At 46.8% G+C, this 15981-nt stretch overlaps 1 protein-coding gene across 2 annotated transcripts in view; it reads left to right on the forward strand.

Annotated features, from left to right (window-relative positions):
• LOC138492047 (melanin-concentrating hormone receptor 1-like) overlaps positions 1-15981 on the forward strand; it is a 370693-nt gene that overhangs the window by 61453 nt on the left and 293259 nt on the right. The gene's annotated exons all lie outside the window — the stretch shown is intronic.

Raw genomic sequence — 15981 nt, forward strand, 5'->3', positions numbered from 1 at the left:
TTTAGGTCTCTCAAGTGGACGCACATTCTTATGGAATCGTCCGTTTTTTTTACTAAGACAATTGGGGCAAGCCATTCTGAACTTTCGATGGGCTCTATGATATTTTCATCGCAGAGGCGCTTAAGTTCTTTCTTCAACGCCTCTTTTGTTCCAAAGGGAATACTGCGGACTCGGTGGGCCACTGGGACAGCACCTCTTTTGAGGATTATTCTGTGTTGGAAACCTTTTAGGAGTCCAATCTTGTCGCAGAACACCTTGGGGAATTGTTTTGCTAGATTAGATTTGATGTCCATATCATTATTGAGCACACTCAGCACGGGGATTTCTTCTCCAGGGTGTATTCTTACTCGAAGAGCGGCTTGTTCTTCCCATCCCACAACGGAGGAGCCATCTTTGGCTACAAAGAGTTTGCAATATGTTTCTCTGTCATGGAACTTGAGGTTCACCCACACATATCCCATTATCTCGATGGGCGTTTTTCCATAACCGGTAGCTCTTACACAAGTGCTTCGCAGGTCATGTATCTTGCCAGAGAGTACACTCAAAAAGGTCTTGAGATCCACGATGGTGTAGGGGGAGCCAGTGTCTACCATTACGGGTAATGATATGCCGTTGATTTGCATTTTGACCCAGGGACCGTTGCTCTGTTGTTGGGATGTTACAGTGAGTATTTGTACCTTTTGTTGCATTGGACTGATAGATAGCATGTCATTGTGCTCTTGGTTGCTTTTGATTACTCTCACAGAGGACGGTCTGATGAAAGGTCGCCTGGTGAGATTGCCATATCTGGTTTTCTTTCCCCGTGTGTTCTTGCAGACTTTGGCAAAGTGTCCAATCTGGCTGCGCTTATAACACTCCACAGCGATGGCGGGGCATTCTTTTTCAGGATTTGCTTTCTTGTACCATCCGCACCTCTGGCAGCGCGTTGGATTCTGGGAGTTGTATGGCCTCGCTCTGCTTGAGCCAAATTTTGAACCCCTTGATGGCGGAGCCTTTCTTACTGCTGCTACTAGAGGTTCGTAAGGCTCGGACTCAGGGCTGACACATTTGATTTCCACACTGGTCGTGTGGTCACGTCTTTCCCTCATGCATCGATCTCCCAATTCCATGCTCCTTGCTATCTCCGTGGCTTGGTCCAGGGTGGGATTTTTGGTTTGCCACAATTTTTGTTGGATGCGTCGATCAGCCACATTCAGCACCAATTGGTCTCTCAAATACTCATCACAGACACCTGTGAAACTGCAGGTTGACATAAGCGCCCTGAGGAACGCTATGTATGAATCAATAGACTCGCCTTTGAGCTGCTTTCTGGAAAAGAACCTGTATCTTTCCAGTACTACGTTGGTCTTGTTGCCAAAATGGCTGGTGAGTTTGGCCAATGCTATGTCAAACTTGCGGTTGCCATCTCCTCCTATGTTGCCGGGTTCGGGAAGGGTCCTGAAAAGTCTCAGTGCTTCTGCCCCTATACAGTTCAAGAGGGTCGCCTCCTTGAGGTCATCATTGAATTTGCTGCCCCCAATGGCTCTGAGGTAGACGTGGAATCCATCGATCCATTGTTCCCATGGGCAGATTGGGCTCCCAGGGCATGGAAGAAACTTGGTGGGAGGCGGAACGCCATGCATGGTGGTGTGCCTGATTCTAGGTTGTAAGTGGTGAGGAATGGCGTTGAGTGGCACCAGTTGCTGTAGTGTAGGCAGAGGTTTTCAGTACTGTTGGCAGTTAGCAAGGAGGCGCTGAGATACAGTCTTTATAGAATTGCTTGCATGGCAGGGTGGGACCCGATTCAGAGAATGCCCAGGTGTATCTGTACTGCAGATTCTTTAGGCTTCAGTGTATGGATGGTCCTTAGTACAGATTGTGACCTCACAATGGGCTGGGAGCACAGGTTGGCTGGTTCAGGGAGGACCTGATGGAATGTTCAGTTATGATGTCACAATGGACAAAGATAGTGAGTGATTAGTCCCGGAAAGTCAGAGTAGCCATTGAGAGAATGAACACTCCTAATGCTGTGTGTGTGTTGCTGGGCAACAGCTAGCAGCTTTTGAAAATGATGCAGGGTTCTGCTCAGGGCAGCAGTGAGGGTTTTACACAAAAAAAATGCCAAGAAAAGGAAAGCGTACGTTTCATTTTGTCCGTTTTACACATAAAATGCCAAATGAAAGGAAAGTGTAAGTTTCACTTCGTCCTCCCCCCTCCTCTGACCTGATAGATGGACAGCTCCTGCTGTCTGAAGCACTTTTGGAGTAGGGCAGGAGTGCAATGTGCGCCGCTCTAGACTCCCAGCGGGGAGGAGCGGCAGCCTTTACAGTGGAGAACTGAAAGGTGATGTCGAGGCCTCTCTTGGCTGTTCCTCTTGGCTGTCCACAGCTGACAGGCAGGCCGCTGCAGGCGCTGGCAGCAGAAGGCGGCGGCAGCGGAAAAAGGGGGGGCTGCGCCCAATCAGGTGACCTAATACGCTCCCGGGGGCCTCGGGTTACAGTGCCTCGTCGCCATATGAAATAAAGAGGCACAAAGTATGGGAGAAGAGAAGAGCTTTATTTGAGGCCCCCAGGTAGCTGCAGTGGAAGCATCAACTGGCGAGGCACTCTCAAATGGAATCTACATCCACAAGGTTCTAAGGAGACCTGTGCATGTATTACCATAACGGTCACCCACCATGTCTTCATCCGTCCAGTGTCCTGCCCCCCAGTCTTCGTCAAAGTCAGAGTCCATTATTTAATGAAACGGTTCAGTTTGCTTGAAGGGTCCATTTGTGACGCAATAGGAGCTTACCGACATAATTCTGTTCTCGCCCGCTCAAAGGACAGATGATAGTAGGTGGCACAATAGGATCTTACAGGACCCAGATAAGAGGCTGCTGACACCACAGAAGTTGTTGTTACTATGTATAAACAATGGGGGTTCTGGGAGTTTATTTACTACCTACCTATGTCCTAGGCTAGAGTCTCAACGAGAGTCTTTAGCTCACCATCCTTTCACAGAAGAGAAATGTCCACAACATATCAATCTTATCTTTGTCCTGCCCAAGGGCAGTCCAGCACCCGAAATGCCTGGCAATTCCCTTCTGAACAAGAGAACCAACAACAACCCCAGCCACGTGTTTCAGCCTGGTTGGGCCTCATCAGTGAGGTGGAGCTGTGCCTCTCTAAGAACAGTGAGCAAGGGTTCCAAGTCTGGATTACCCTCATAACTTAGGGTGAAAACCCAAAGCTACTTAATATGCACAAACAAGGGGGGGTTTACTATGTGCCTCAACTCGTGCTACACCCTTTTCCTCTCTCGGTGTGATAGAACTCACTTTTGAGCAATAGCCGCTTCAAGGAGCGGCAGGTGGGGACATACATACTTTGTTATCACCTGAAAGATCCGAGGCGTGCAGCTCCCCTGCTGGGTGCAAGGTGATGATGTCATCTCACTGGGCCACCCACACTACTTTGGCCATGACGGGGACGTCTGGTGGCCTGCCTTTTTGGAAGCCGCCCACCTCCACCCCTCACACACACAAACACACACACACCTTATGCCCCTCTGGCCTAGAGGCAGGCACCCAGAGTCGGCGGGCAGAGCCTAAGTTTCACCATTCACATGTCACCAAAATAAAAATCAATCCAAAGGCTGCAGGGATGATGTAGCTTTGAGCATGTGCCCCCACACCTCAAGCTCCTGGTTCTTGGGTTTAATTGAAAGGAGCCCAACTTGCTCCCAATAGATTTCGAGCAGCCGGTTTGCTTCTTCTCTGCACCACTATAAATCGTTCCTGCACAGACTCTCCAGAGTGCACCTTTCCTCTGTAATTTGCTGAATCCACTCTTTGAAAACCCCAAGTTACTAACCCAATTCACAACTCAGTCCCTATGGCCGGGCAATGAAGCCTTCTCAACCAAATCAAGTGCATCCCTTGCTGGGAGGTACAGGGTGACCCTGTGTATCATCGAGGAGTTATCATCAAGGCAAGTCCATTCATCTCCCAATCCATCTCAGTTTTTTCGCAGTTTAGAAAGCTCTCTGCTGGCTGTGAACAAATCCCTGTAGCCACTTTACCTGGTAAAATGGGGTAAATTCAGGTATTTGCCGTAGCACAGGTGGAGCTCGAACAACAGCAGACTGCTCTTCAGAGAACCTTTACCATAGAAGGAGTATCTCAACAATGTGGTGCTGTACGTAGAACAGTGTAGTATTTGGGGTCTGGTAAATAGAATCCACCGGAATTAGTTGAGGAGGGAAGAGTGCATGTATGTGTTTGGGAGAACACTATTCAGTATATATAGCTGTTTTTAGTTTTGGCTACTAGTCGAAACTATTGCATTGGAGAATATCTAGGCGGGCGATCTGATAGGAGGAGGGGCAAAGAGCTTGATGGTATGTTTAGTTATTTACCCGCCCATTGACTGCCATTGGTCATGCTATTCCTTTTGGCCATTCCCAGGCTATTCCTGCCCTTCTGCCCTGAAAACACATCCTCCTGTGATCTTTTTGAGCTAGCTTTATCAAGCAGTAACGTTGTACTGGAATTGCCAGCCAGTGTAATTTCAAAGCAGTCCTCTGAGAATGAATGACTTAATTGGAACTGCAAATGCGCTACGGGTGTAATCAAAATGTCTTAACCAAGCATGCCTACAGCCACTTGACATCTAAGCAGTATATGTGTCCTTCACTGAGCTACTGTAAAAAACAAGCGTTGGCAAAACCAACAGATATGGCTTGTCTATAGGTTTTAGATAGGCATTTGCCAGACACTGCTATTATATTGCTAGGTACTCGCACCATTTTGCAGCTGCTACCATTAATGGCCCGTTAGCAGAATACAGACGAGTCAGTGAAAGCTCCCCCGGCACCTCTGAATCTAAGATTGGGGATCGCTGTTTTTCAGAAGGCATGGATCACACGTCTGGGTTCTATGTCATTTTATCCCCTGCAATTTCATCCCCTGGCATTTTAACGTGTACATTTTAACGAAAATGCTCACCATTTCTTTTTTTGGGGGAGGGGGTTACGGGGTTACCCCCAAACCACCCTCCTACACTTATTTTTAGCTATTCCCTAACCCCTCAAAACCTTTGTCTGCCCTTTCCCACCCCCCCTAAAAAATTCAATGAGCATATTAGTTGTAATATACATGTTAAAATGTCAAGGAATGACATTGCAGGTGATCAAAGGATTTCGTACCCACGTCTGACGCCCTCTTGCTGTAGAAGGCACCTGTCCCAGGCCCAGTGAACAACAATCTCATCCTGGCCCTGCCATTACATTGCTACAGATAACTTCAAGATACACCGAATATTTAAGTGCGAAAAATAAGTGGCCGACACAGCCGAAAAAGAAATGAAAGTGATTGTCAAAATCGGCGCCCCCCAATAAGGGTACCTGATTGTTACACATTATGTTGTGCCGATGATCCAGAGGAAAGCTCAGAAAGACAACTTCGAGTGGGGACTGAGACAAGATACAGCTCACCCTCTGAGCGGGAAACACCATTGTGTCGACCTGTTTAGAGAAATGATCCAACATTTACCAGTATTGAAATCTCTTAGGGAAATGTTTTGACATCCATCTGGATTAAGTGTCATTGTGCTGTCACTGATACGTTACGTTAACAATGCAGACTCCTACTGGACTACAATCCCATATTTATTCTCGGGATACCAGGTCCGTCACAATATACTTGTGTCATGTTCTGCATATTAATTTCATACGTCATAGAACTTTTAAACATGTCTTCTGTTTTACAATTTGAATAAACGCTATGTTATCATTATATATGTTTCTTGACCATATGTTGTGTTTGAATCACACAACTGCACTGTAGATTTCACCTATCCTGGTGGAGGGTGGACGGGTGGGGAAGCCTGGGCTGATTTTTCTTGTATTTCCGTTAGCACCCTTACATCAGTGCATGGCAAAAGGCCTTCCCATGGCCTGCACAAAAGCCCTAACTTTTGGCATTCCCAATTCTTGTAATGCATGTTTACGGTGGAAGACGAGCACCCGGAAAGATGTCAGAATTCTGCAGAGATTTCTCTTTGCTACAATCTACTCAGGGTGGTGTGGCATGGCAGAGGGATTTCACTTCCTGATGGTGCAATGAGTCCATTAGAGGCCTGGAGGCAGCAGCAGGAGGTCCAGCGGAGTCATATCTAGGGGGCAGAAATGTGTCTTTGGTGCTCCTGTGCTGGGGCCTAAGGGAATGCACTTCCATAATTCTGGGCAACTGAGGCAGCTGATGAACCGGGGCTGCCACTAGATGTTTCCCTGCAGAGGCTAGCAGTGCAGTCGCCCCCCTCGGGGGGATCAACATACCGTGGGCATAAAATATCCTTGCATGCTGAGGACAGATCAGAGGAAGCCCGGCGGTGCAGTATCCCTGTTGTGTTTTAGACTTGCGATGCAGTGGCTCAGAAGAGGGGAATGAAGCATGGAGAGTACCCACTGCTTCTGATCTTTACAGAATATCATAGAAGACACCCTGACGAGGACTGAGTTGGAGATATTTAAGGGATTTTTGGAGGACTTGGTGAAACTCTCTTCTCCAAACCGAAAGACAGACACGATGGAACGCTCAGTGTTTCCAGTGGAATCTAGCCTAGATGCGATGGAGAATCGCTTGTAAGGCCTGGGGGAGATTAATGGGGCCAATGGAACATACCTTGAAGCCTTTATAAGTCTCTACACGTGGAAAGGTCCAGGCTCTGATTGTTCCTTGATCTGACTGCTGTATCGACGATCAAGAGGAGAAAGCTGGAGGAAGTCTGCAAGTCAATGTCTGGACTGGAAGGAACCGTGACAAGAGCTGAGGTCCTTGCTTTTACTATTTCCTGATCAGAGCGGTGCTATCATGATTAAAAGGAGGAAGTGGAAGGTTGGACAGGGAGTGCCAGGTCCGGCTGGAGTGGGAGTAAAGGCTTCAAGGGGAGAGGTCCAGGCTTCCACTGTTCCCTGATCTGACTGGTGTGTCGATGATCACGAGGAGAAGCTGCAAGTCAATGGCTGGACTGGGAGTAACCACGACAAGTAGGAAGGTCCATGCTTTTACTGTTTCCTGATCAGAGTGTTGCTATCATGATTAAAAGGAGGAAGTTGGAGGTTGGACAGGGAGAGCCAGGTCAGGCTGGACTGGGAGTAAAGGCTTAAAGTGGGGAGGTCCAGGCTTTTACTGATTCCTGATCAGAGTGGTGCTATCATGATTAAAAGGAGGAAGTTGATAGAGGTGTGCAAATCGCTGGCTGGACTGGGAGTGTATGGAAAGGTCCAGGCTTTTACTGATCGCTGATGTGAGAGGCAGCCTCTGCATCCCTGGCTAGAGTTCAGGCGGGATATGGGGGCCATGGAAAACATTGCATCGCAGCGATGATCTGGGATTGTAATGCAGCACTGGTGGATCCCATTTGCTGCATAGCAACAGGGGGAGGGTGGTAGATGGTGGGGGAGTTTAGAGAAGTTTAATGGGTTGGATCTTGCTCGGTGCAGACGAGCCTCGCCCCTTCTCTTTCCTGGCCTGTCCCTCTTCCCCATCCTTGGTTCTGTTTCTCCCACTCCCCTCCCTGTCCAAATCATCCTTCTAAATGCTTGTTTCTCCCTATTGGTTCCTACCCAGTCTCTTTTCTTCTCCCCAACTACCTCTATAGTTAGTGTCCGATATTGTTTTTTATTCTTTTTGGTGGTTATGACAACAGGGGCTGAAATTGTATCTGGAGATAGCAATACAGAGGTGATCTTTTCCTAATTCGGTCTGATGTGCAACCCAATAAAAAGATTTGCAAACAAATGTACATTACCGTCATATTTAGGCGCTGGGAGATAACATGATTTGCCAAGAATCACACAATTATTGTTCATACATGGGCCAACACCAGGGTTGGAAGTCAGTTCTCTAGCACACCATACTACGCACGGGCAAAAGTACTGCACACTTCTAAAAACACATTTTAAAAAGAACTGCAGACTTGGCTTGGCCAATGGTGGCCAGTGAACTTAGTTCCTATATAGTTTGGCAACAATAACAGATGAAGCCAAAAGGAACAGTAATAATAATAATAATAATAATAATAATAATAATAATAATAATAATAAAAAAAAAGCAACATTCTACAAATATCTCACCACATTCAAGAGCTCCAATCACTACTACAAAATGAACAGAGCTTTCTCCAGGATTCACTCGTTATGCATCACATAGTAGCTGACTGGCATCAGGGCCCCTTCTAATACGCATCATTCTCAGTTCTGGCAGTGAGCAAAGCTCACTCGAGCCAGATCTAAAGAAAAGGGTGTCATATAAACACACACACACACACGCACACACAACAAATAAAACAAATATCTGTAGGTAGGGGTGAATCTGAAAAAATAAACGTAATGATTACAGCTTAGTATGAGTAAGACTGCATTTGATTATTGGATCATCGTTATTCAGTGCAAAAACAGGGCTTACGTAGTTTTTAGTAGAACCTCAGCAGATAAGGACAGGGAGGTTAAACGATGTGTCCAGGATTACACGCTTTGGTAAATTGATGAAGCCAAGATTTGAGGTTAGTCTGCAACTTAAACACATGAGCGCATATCTTAGTGTAGTGTAGGTGTAGTTGATAGAAATAGGTCTTAATGTTTGACTTTCAAGATAGTCTGCTTTATGGACATAGCTTAAAAAGTACATGAATCATAATAACATTGTTAAACAACAAAAAAAGAGCATGCTTGTAGCTTTATTTTTCTCTGTTTAACAAAAGACTGCAAATACTAGGATGAAAATGTGCTTTCAAGACTTAAATACTTAACAAAATATATTGTGTGATATGGTCGCCTGCTTGTAGTCTCTCTCTCACTCTCTCGCTCTCTTTCTCTCTCTCACACACACACACACATTTCTTGTTATTATATGTGATGTGTACAAATGTGCCATTACACAACACAATTTCCCATGTTTTGTGTTTATCAAATATGCACACCATATGACATTTGAGACAGTTTAAAGGTGTGTTCTGTGTTACTCTGTTTAACTGTCTTCAAAGACGCAATCATCGGATCTTTACACGGGCGATGAGAGTAAACACAACCCATGCTTCTTATCTCCCACGTAATATAAGAGCCCCCATTTCCGTGTTCTGATGAAAGGCTGTCTTGTATGTACGAGGCCCCTATTCTATCGGGAGGCCCTGTTGAATTTGCTGGGAGTGAGGAGCAGCGTCCAGTAACCTGTGGCAGATGGCCACTGATCTGATGGCAAGCGAAGGCAGCCAGGCCCCGAGCCAGGCACTTTTTACACAACGGAATCCCAGAGTTTTAGAGGTCTTCCCCGGAAATCCGGAGAAGGGCATGACATCCACAGAGACCGCAGCCGGCCAATCCAAGGGAGCTGGCAGCTAAGGTCGGCAACGTAGCCACTAGCCCACATCTCCTAGCAGGGGCGCCACCAAATGTGTGAGGCATACTATCAGGGCCAGGCTGTACGACACCTCTTCCCCTTCCCCCACATTCTCCTTCCTTATGCCCTCTAAGTTCTCATCCAGCGTGGGTGTTGCCTGGGAGGTCTCTATGAATTGCAACTGTGCCTCCATCCACTAGCATCGGTTCTAAGAACCCGTGGCTGTTTCTAGGCTCCCTCCCGAAGAACTGTAGGTCTTCCAGCCATACCTGAAGAATATTATCACTGTCTCTGCTGCCTCTCCTATGGGTGCATCTGACAAAGGGAAGGACAGATTGTGTGAAGAGCTTCGGGCTTCCGGGTATGTTGAGATGATGCAGTGTGACTTGGACCTCACAATCCTAACATCCGGTGGCGGGAGGGGGCTCTCACGCTCCTCAAAGCCAAAGGCCTGCAAACCCCCAGCCGGGCATTTCTCCAGCTGATTGCTTTAAGTGCTTGGTGGAGAGAGGGAGAATGAGTACGAAACAGTTTACACTTTGTGTTCAGGCTGTGCTCCATGTCCCTTTCAGTAGAACCCTACTAGTCAACTGCTAAAAGTGCCAGGCTATTATGCAAGTCTATGCAAAAAGGACAAGCCTGCTCGTCCTTGGCACTTAAGGGGTTAAACCAAATGTTTAGGGCAGGATAGTCCTAAACTGCACTGAACTGATCTTATCAGGAAGTTGTAATAATTATGTTCTGCCTGATTACTAACTCTAATGGAGGCACTCTCGTCAACGCCCACCATATTGTGCAGTTTTAAAGTGCAGCGTGAGACAACATTCTGAGGGCTGGAGATTTAAATTGTATTGCATCTCACCGGACAGTATTCTTTCAAATTTGAAGGAAAAAAAGGGAAACTGGCAGAAAGAGACTGTTTAGGAGCCAGCGCTAAGACTAGGTAAAAATAAGAGGTGTGTGGGATGCAGGTAAAAGCAATGTGTGGGTCGTCTGCCAAATTCCCCACACTGAAATTACTAGTTTGGAAGGGGTTGTTTGCTTTCACACTGCCAGAGTCACTGTAATTTTACACATGCTGTCTCAAATACATTAAATTGTGTAAAATTACAGTGACTCTGGTGTCTAAAGTGCTCAGTGTGAAAGCAAACAACCCCTTCAAAACTAGTTCTTTCCAAATTTGGCTATATGTGCCTGGGGCGGTGATGTCTATTTTTTGTATACATGACTGTTGTGGTTAGTTACATGATGTTTAAAGGTACATTTTGGGCTGCCTTGCATTAGAAGTACAGTTGCGATGAAGTGAACAACCTTCTGACCCGGTGCAAGAAAGGAATATGGGTTTTGGTGAGAAAGCCAGCATGCTTGTGATGGTGTAGGTTTGAATGCTCGAGGGCTCATTGCAGAACGAGCAGGGCTTGGTTGAACTCTTCTCAGGAATTCGCCCCTATTGTTGTCCCTCCACGATCAGATTGCTGCTCCTTTTCCCCAGGGAATGTTGTATCCCATAAGACTCAGTCTCACGGCAGATGTGTGACCTTGCCAGATTAGAAGTTTATAATACATGGCAGCCGGCAATCTCTGTATAAAAGCCTGTAAACAATGTGGTCTTATCACACTGTTCCAAGGGCTGGAATGGGGGTGGGTGGCAACGGTCCGGCAGCACGAGTTATAGGCCCAAGCAAAGCGAGAGCCTATGACGAGGGCACCGGGATGTTACCCTCCATTCCAGCCCTTGGAACGGGGTGCTAACGCCATTAGCAACCCTGGTTACCAAAAAAAAGGATTTACATTAATTGATCAGGACGCCACTCACCCTCCGTTCAATGAATGAAAATCCTTTGCTAATATGACCGCTGTGGTAATGGCAGGCAGGGCTCCATACGGACCGGGGAGGCAGCCAGCCAGTTCCATGGAGTGTAGGCTGAGATAAGAGGTTTCAGCCTGCGATACGTGGAACATGATTGGGCGCGCCCCCCCGCTCCGGGTGCTACTGTTACTTCAGACTAGTTGTGACATCTCTACTGATCTCAAATAGGAAAATGGCACCACTATGGTACTGTAATCAGTTATTGCAGTTGTCCTGATACATCACTATGCCTGCTATTTGTGCCAGCACAGAACAGAATTTCAAATAGCTTTCTTGTAAAATAGCTTTCTGCGACTCCTTACAGCAATTCATTAATAAGGAGCTGTTCATGGTAGTACGATTGTTTTCTACACTGCTGGAGGTCATCGCATGGGAGCAAGAATCGATCTGCATATTACTACGCAGGGCAGGGGGAGCAGGCAACCAGGTTCCGCGGATCGTGGACTGAAACCTCTGATCTCAGCTCGCATTTCACGCAACCTGGAAGCTGCTTACCCTGCCCCGCAGTGCCATTTTCCCCCCCAACCACCCTTTTCTTTTTTTTCAATGCTCCCTCCATCCCTTGCCCCACTTACCTTTTTCATCGGCGCAACAGCCCCTCTGCCACCACGCTTCTGCTGCTGCTCCGTGGCCACCATAGAAATGGAAGAGCCTTCCATATCCATGGCAGCCATCTTTAGACAGTATTTTCATTCATTGAAGGGGTGCAGCGCGCGTGAATGAAAATACTTTTTGTTTTAACACCTGGGTTTCCGGATTGGAAACCCGGGGTGGTAATACCCTTAAGACCCTCTCCGGTGGGCTGAATTGGGTCTTATAAACCCAGGGACCTTTGTTAACAGCCCTCGATTCTCTCTGTCCTTCATCTCGGGCTCAGGCCCCATAAGACCCAATCTGGCCTGCCGGATCAGGTCTTAACACTATATTATTACTTATTTTGCTAGAATGTGATTTATAGTAGGTCGGCTGTTCCCTTTAAAATGACTACGAAGAACACACAGAATGATCCTAAGGATGTTCCTGGATATAAGCTGTGCAGTAAGGTCAGGGTGAGGCGAACCCTTTGACACACAGGCTCCTGCCACACCACTAGCAAACATCTGGCTCAAAAAGCAAGAGACAGTTGCAAATATATTTCTATGAATGTGGATGGTCAAAATGTGATTTTTTGATTCAAACAAGCAAACTGATTCCTCTACATTCACTTAATATGTTCCCACCGTGTCTTACCAGACAAACAAGACATGTCTACGCTACGTGTTGATCACGTGGACTCTGCGTGCCCCCATTAACCGACCAGTCTGGCGTTCAACCCCCATGGACTCCTCCTTTTCACACACGGGCTTAAGTTTGAGAAAGGAGGTTGCCAGGACCACCCCCCCATGTGGAAATATTGATAAAATTACTAATGAAGTGCTTAAATTTCGCAGTCAGGCTTGAATTCTACGCATAGGGGTCCTGGTGTTCATCCTTTAATAAACTCACCATCAAACTTCTTGAAGCCAGCGTCTCACTCGCTTGACGCACTGCATGTAGTTCCGCGATCACTATTGAAACTTTTTGACCGTTTATTTAATGACACGTTGAAATGGGAGAGAAAGAACTATTCTCCTTGTTCTCCAGTTTACAAAGCTTGTCTGAGCATTCTGTCACCCCACCTTCACTAGCATGAACAATACATGCCAGCGTTATGCATACCATTTGGGAGATGCTAGTCCAGACTAGTTTTAGCTTTGCATTCTGAGACCTCAAGTCCTGGGTTTATAATGGGGAAATCCAGGATTGGATTGCAGAGTGGAAACCAGGACTGGACTAGTGCCTCCTGAGTGGAATGTATAATGACGATTCCCCCTGCTAATAGCGCAGGGAGCTCTTGATTCCATTAAAGACAAGGAGGCGAGCATTATGCTTCATCTTCTCATTTATTTGCTCTCCAGCAGTTTCAACAAATCAATAAAAATTTCAATCTTTTCATTGAAACAAACATTTTTTTTTCTTTTTAAAACTTCATTTCCCAACAGTCCTAGGTCCCTGTCCCCAGTGTCCTGGTCATGTGACCTAGTCCTTCCTCTTCCTGTAACCTCCTCTTCTTTGACTGCTTCCAACTGCAATCTTAACCATTACTGAACTGTCAACTTGTTCCTAAAGTCTCTGAACTGTATAACTCTGCTGAGTAGATCCCTCGCATTCTAACTTGCGATCTTGATCAACGTGTCCCGTTCTTTTCTCGAACGTCTTCAGCTGTTCTTCTGATCGTCTCCTAAGACGGAAACAACAGTACATGTTAGGGCGGCGGATACACACCCTATTCTGAGAGGAAAATCTTGTTACTCATTCAGATACATATCACAGGGCATTTCCTTGTCATCATCTTGTCTCTCTCGTGTATCTAGGGCGGGAAAGTAATGCTCGCCTCCTTGTCTTTAATTGAATCAAGAGCTCCCTGCGCTATTAGCAGGGGAATCTTCATTCTATGTCAAGACGGAGGCGAGCATTATGCTTGTTCAAAGCTTCTTACCATAGCTTCTGCTAGTGTGTTAATCGGTTTAAAATAAAACGTTCTGAACGCATTATCACTCGCCCAATCAGCTGCTTTCAGTATATCTTGCAACGTTGCACCCAGCCTCAGTGCTTTAGATGCCACTGCTCCTCGCACTGAGTGTGCTCCGTATTTTGCCATGTCTATCCCTGCTAGAGTCATAACCTCTCTAACCCATCTCGCTATGGTGGCTGTCGCTATGCCTTTATGTGGCTTCCTGCGCACTATCAGCAATTGCGTCGTCCCCATCGGTCTCAGCTCAGCTGTCTTATTTGCATATTCTTTTATACATGCGGCAACGCACCATTTTGGGTGTTCTTGCATATATGGGTATGTTATTGATGAGGAATCTGTCTTCGTTCTCCTGGCCAGATGGAAAGTCACTCCATCTGGTCCATGTACCATTCTGTCTATTTCCAGTACTCTGACATCTGCCACTCTTCTACATGATATCATGCACAGCAGCATTGCCAATTTTTACGACAGTCTGTCTAGCGATAGGTATCTATTACTGGGCCAGTCTGCTAATAGTTGTAGTACGACTGCAACGTCCCATAGAGATTTGGATCTTGGTTGTGGTGGCTTCCTAAATCTTATCCTTTTTAGAAGTCTAATCACCGCTACATTCTCCCCTACTGGGACTCCTTCGATAGGTGTATGACCTGCTGATATTGCGGATCTATATACTCCTATCGTTCGGTAGGCTTTGCCATCCTGCAAAAGTTCTGCTAAGAAATTTAGTATATCTACTAAAGGGGCAGAAACGGGATGAAAACCTCTCCTTTTGCACCACCTTGACCATCTATTCCATGCTGCATCGTAGCTCCTTCTAGTCGACGGAGCCCATGACTCTGTGATGAGGCTCGCAGCTTGCACCGAAATTCCTGGGAGATTCCAGCGTCTCCTGCTATCCTGCACGCCATCAGCGGCAGCGTCCCCTTCGCTCTCAGAGGGTGACACGACCCAGCTGGGTCCGTGAGAAGGTTTTCTCTTTGCGGCAGCATTCTCGGATAGTCAGCTATCAGCTCCATCAGCGCTGGAAAGCATATTTGCGATTTCCATATCGGAACTACTATTATCAGATTCGCTGCTTCTCTGTGAACTTTCGTTAAAGCTCTGCTTATCATTACGAATGGAGGAAACGCATATAGTGTCTCTTCTCTCCAATCTTGTAGGAAGGCATCCGTCCCTGCTGCCGCTAGGTCCAGCCTCCAGCTGAAAAATCTGCTCTTCTGTGCGTTCAGTCTGGACGCAAACAGATCTGTGTGAATTGGCCCCCAGAGTTTTTCTATCTATTGAAAGATTGCTCTGTCCAGCATCCAGTCGATGGAGTCTGTTAGATGTCTGGAGTTCCAGTCCGCCACTACATTCTGAGCACCTGGTAAATATTCTGCTATTACTGCAGTTCCTGACTCCAGACAGGAGTGCCAAAAGTCCTTGGCTATCTCCGCTAACAATCTGGACTTCGTTCCACCTAAGTAATTTATGTATCTGACCGCTGAGATGTTGTCCATCTTCAGTAGGATACATGAATTCACTTTGTCCTTCGTGAAGGCCTTGATTGCAAAAGAGCCGGCCAATAGTTCTAGGCAGTTTATGTGCAGTTTGAGCTCCTCCGAGCTCCATCTGCCTCCCGTTTGGAGCTCCCCACACCGGGCTCCCCAGCCTGCCCTGCTGGTGTCTGATTCTATTACTATGTCTGGGCGGTCGCCTAAAATGGCTCTGCCGTTCCATGCCTCCATGTTCTGAAGCCACCACTCCAGCTCTGTTCTGGACTCTTGGTCTAATGGCACTAGCTGGTGGTAGCTGAGCCGCTGCTGAAGATGTCTTATTTTCAGCCTCTGTAGTGCTCGATAATGCAGGGGTCCTGGAAATATCGCTTGGATTGATGCCGCTAAAAGGCCTACGATCCGTGCGATCGTTCGCAGTGATGTGGTTGGGCTGCTGAGGCAGTTCCTTATTTCTCTTTTTATGTCCCGGATCTTCCTGTTCAGCAGCTCCAGGGTCGCTGTCCTGGTATCTATGATAAAGCCTAGGAATTCTATCCTCTTCGCTGGTATCATCTCCGACTTCTCTCGGTTCACTAGGAAACCCAGAGAGGCTAAGAGGTTCGCTACCCAGCTGGTCTGGTAGCAAAGAATGTCTTCGCTGCTTGCCATTATTAGGATATTGTCTAGGTAGATGATGATCCGAATTCCTTTCTCCCTGATCGCT

Source organism: Ambystoma mexicanum, chromosome 10 (assembly GCF_040938575.1).
Source record: "Ambystoma mexicanum isolate Mex_15411 chromosome 10, UKY_AmexF1_1, whole genome shotgun sequence".
In the NCBI taxonomy this organism is placed as follows: domain Eukaryota; kingdom Metazoa; phylum Chordata; class Amphibia; order Caudata; family Ambystomatidae; genus Ambystoma; species Ambystoma mexicanum.